A 4,893-nucleotide genomic window follows, 5' to 3' on the forward strand; every position below is an offset into this window, starting at 1 on the left:
GTTTTGTAAAAGTTTGTATTTGTTTGAACTCTCCTAGAAAACCCTATGTTTCCTACTAAAAGTAGCCTTCTACCAAGGCATCTAGTATCTGTGTGTGTGTCTCTTGTAAGAGTGTGTATTTTCCCAAATCTGACTATTATTAACCAAAAATATAGTTCTTACATTATTGTTTATTGTGTGAATATCACAAAGTAAATGTAAAGGGAAAATGAAATAGTACTGTAGTGTTGTATTAAGTAACTACTGTTGTACTAACTACTTTAAACTAATTGTTATTTAAAGTACCATGTGATCGGCCTGTATCCTGCTACTGACTCTATAGTAATACGACGATGTAAGACATCGTAAGAAATGACGTTTGGCACCCGTAGACTTGCAAGTCCCACTGTAGCGAGCAGCAAGGTGTAGGATAGTCAATCTAGTATAGATCTATACACAAACTCATACGCTCCCCAATTAAGGAGATTCTGGATACAAAACGGGTCATGACAGGTAGTGCCATGCCCCCGTTAAGTGGCTCACATAACTGTAAGTAATGTATATGTATATGTATATGTATGTGCTAGCTGTATTGTGTGTTCTTTCTCTCTCTAGCTTGTATGTTTTGTTTCTCATCACTGTGTATTATGTTTATTTCTCATCACTATGTATTATGTTTGTTTCTCATCACTATGTATTATGTTTGTTTCTCATCACTATGTATTATGTTTGTTTCTCATCACTATGTATTATGTTTGTTTCTCATCACTATGTATTACTCATGAATGAACTGACTCATTGTATGTTTCATTGTTCTAGTAATAGTATCTTCCTAAACTATACCTATTATAGTTTACTAGTAATGTTGTTTGTGTATATGAACATGTTTGTATACCTTTGCTACCCAAAGGCATTGAACTGAATGAAAGAAGTAACCTTTTATATCTACACACATATACATGATATATAACTAGGATTCAAACAACCTTCGGACAAATAACCTGAATGCCCTAAGTCCACAACCAAACAAGGAACAGGAAGTAAGGTGATCTATCAGTCCTAAGTCCTTTCAATCCTACTTATATAACTATATCTATATAGATACACAGAATATAAGTTAAAAGAGTTTAATAAAAGTATTTGATATGTAAAAGAGTTTGTAAAACAGTTTGAAGTAAAACAGTTTGATAACACAGTTTGAAAAGTAAGAAATCCATTTGTTTGGTAGTTATTAATCACATGTGATTGATATAATACCTATAATAGTCCAACTTGTATCCCAGCCCATAAAAGCATTTAAAAACATTTAAAAGGTTAATTAAGGGGTATGAACTCACCTGTAGTGAGTGTTTTGGATGAACGGAAAGTATAGGATGCTAGGTGTCAAGTGAAGACTTGTACACACTCAATGACCCTAGTTAACATATAATAACACATATATGTATTCAATTAGTCATTAAACAACTAATTAACCCAGTTAATGTTGGATTAATGTCTAAGTCCATAACTATAATTGGTAAGACTTGACCCGACCCGGCATGGTCCATTTGGGTTGCATGGCATCATGTATTTGGATAGACTATAATGAGAGAAATAACACTTAAGGTTGGTTAATATATTATAAGTTCTAATATATTAATAAGGTTATTTAATTAGTATTGATCAAGAATTAATTTGGAATTAATTAAGTGATCAAAATGAGACTAATTAAATATATGGGTTGATTGTGTAAATCATTCATTCTTATATATGTGGGCTTGTGATCCAAGATTCCTTATGTTGGACTAAGTCCATGGGGTGACCCATGGATACTCCATGGAGGTTAAAATCCATGGAGCATAAGGAATGGGTAAAGTTATGAGTTACATGGTGTAACCCTAATAGCCACCATATAAAAGAATCCGATGGCTCAAGAAATCGTGCACTAATGTGTGAGTGTGAGGGCTAGACGATTTCAAGAAGTGTTCAAGTTTCTCTCAAGTTATTCCAAGTGTATCTGGTGTTGTGTGAACCATTTGAGGTGTCACACTTGGGGCACTAGGCACTCAAGCTTCATGAAGACATTCTACATCAAAGAGGTATGTATTCTATCTTGTTATATTTGTTATTTTGTATGCTAGATTAGGATAATACCTTGGATGTTCATAATTGTATGTATAATAGAGAAAACATAGATCCAAGGTATTTAGGGTTGCATGTACACTTAGGAGTGTTAGAATGCTCATAACCCAACAGTGGTATCAGAGCCTAGGCTTGTTTTCTTGTTATACTTGCAAAAGTAGCTGAAAAAATCGAGTTGGATGCATATATTCGATTGTTTTGGCTGGAATTGGACTAGGAACATTACCCTAAGATGTTTTTGGACTTATAATCTTGTTTTTGATGTCGTAATGTTCATGCTAATCCAATTTCTAAGATAATTGTCATAATTTCAAGATTTGTATTAGTTTGTCTGTTCATGCTAATTTCTTGAAGATTGATGATTTGAATTATCTTGTTCTTATGAGGTTCTTAGATTAATAGAAAAGTTGTGTGAAATAGTTGTTTTCAATCCATTTTAATCTAAGAGTTGATTCCAAAGTGTGTTTTTGTAACTTGTCCTAAGTTATATGAAAAGTCACATTTAAGAATCATAAAACTCATAAAAGTTGGCAAAGGTTAGAAAATGAAGAGTCTAGTTCTAATTAAATGGTTTTATGACTCCATAACTTGTCCTCAAGTTATGGAGGTTCAAGAGTCTCTTCATTAAATTAAAAAAAAAGTGTAACCTTAATTAGTTCCATAAGTTACAATAAAAAAAGTTATTTTTTTATTAATTAGTTTAAAATAGTTTTAATTAAAACTACTTTAAACTCATAAGTTATGGAATTAATTAGTTTTGAATACTTTCAAAACTTGCCCTCAAGTTTTGGAATTTGAAAAGTTTTCACTTATGAATACTTTAATTCCAAGTTAGCCCTTAGAATTTTAAAAGTTAAAATTCAACCCTTATACTTTATAATATTATAAGTTAATAATATTTATATATATGTATAAGAGTAAAGTCAGTCTTACCGTTAGTAGGCCTCATTCACGAAGCCGGTCTATAAGGGGGGTATAAGGTTACTGCCTATAAAATGACAGTTTAATGGGTGTCCACTCTCACCCACCGCTTCCTTGACTGGTGGAGGGTCGTTAGCCGAACGGGTAGGACAAGGACTATAATTCTCCTTTCATTAAAAGTATTAATGATAAATACTAAGTAACTAAACTCTTATTAATACCCAATCTTAGTTACTTAGGAAAATGTGAATTTGGTGCTAACCCATGAAATCACACTTTGCACTTTGCTTAAGTCGTTAGTGGAGCGTGTGTGGTTAACCGGCACACTAACCTGGACTTAACAAGGTAGGCAAAGGGTAACTTAATATTTATCATAGTATCGGTGGAGCGTGTGTGGTTAACCGGCACACTGATTAAGGGGTAAATATTAAGGTACCAAGTATATTTGCATGGTTATTCACACCTTGTTTTGTGATCCTCGGCATCCCAGTCACAAAACCTGAAGGGCACACTCGAGATTGAAACATGCCTTTGAACAGTTCAATGAATCTCAAACATCTAGGACTTTCAAATCCAATTAAAACCTAATAAATTATTTCGTTTTTCATGGTGGAAATTGGTGAATCGTCATTCACCTACCTTCAAATATTTTATAGCTTGGATTACGGCATCCCTCTTCTAAGTTATTAAAAAGTTTGTTGGGTCCTAGCCTTAATATTTCATATTGGGTGTCATATTAAGGACTTTAAATCAACTATCTTGAATATCTCCCAAAAAGATGGCTGGTCTAGACATTTATGATCTTCCCAAATCTCTTGAAACAAGCTTTCCTAAATGAAGATGATGTCCCATGGATATCATACTTCTTTCACCTCCTCCAATTATTCTTGCTAACCCACAAGTTCCTAAAAAGTTTAAGGTCACTCAAGCCCTATTGGCAAGGCAAGGTCTAGGTGTGATCACATCTTGGAGATGTAGTCACATATTGACAAGCCGGGAGAGTTGGGTGTCAAAGTCTTGAGAAAGTTGGTGGCTCAACTACTTTCTAAGTCACATAGTGAGTTCTTTTGGGAATCCTATGAAACAGACTAAGACAAGACCCTTAATGATCTTATCTATTTGCTAAGATCAACTTCCTAAAACGCTATGGACATTGACAATGATGACATTGGATATCCAGTAAAGCTCTCTCTTCCCAATGGAAAGGGATCGGCCATAGTCAACTCGGTTGACCCAATGGTAAAGAGAGAGGCGAAGTCTGAAATAGTCCCATTATCAAGGGTCCATAGGTAACTATTGCCAAAGGAAGGGGCATTGGTTACGAAGCTGCAAAATTTACCTAAGGATGTTAAAGTCAATAAGTTTGGCTCTACTTCAGGTAAAGTCCATTGTCTAACTCTATTAAGTACATGCTGATTCTGATCGCGAAGATGGATTTCAATCGCATGGTTCGGTGATCAGAATTTTGGGCTATTACTTAAGAGTTATGATATTTATATTGCTTAGGAATAGATAACAACAAGGTTTTCATATGGATTGTAAGGATAAGTTTTTCCGCAAAGTTTTAAAATAAAAGAAAAGGTTTTGATTTTATTTATTTTAAGTATCCTTACAATGGCATTTATGAAAAGTTGTTGCTTATAAGATTCCATTGATAGCAATATTGGAAAAATGGATTTGATTCTTTCGGTTGTGGTAGTGTCTAATATTACCAAATAAGGAAAGATTCTCATCACCCAAGGTTCAATTGGACCGAAACTTGGAATCATGCAAGTTGTATAGTATGATGAATGAGAACTTTCAGCTTGGAAAATTAAGACTAATTCCTTATGTGAATAAGGAAAGGACTAAGGGATCGAGTACACATTCTTG

Source organism: Lactuca virosa, chromosome 9, assembly GCF_052849685.1.
Source record: "Lactuca virosa cultivar CGN04683 chromosome 9, Lactuca_virosa_CGN04683_v6, whole genome shotgun sequence".
NCBI lineage: Eukaryota > Viridiplantae > Streptophyta > Magnoliopsida > Asterales > Asteraceae > Lactuca > Lactuca virosa.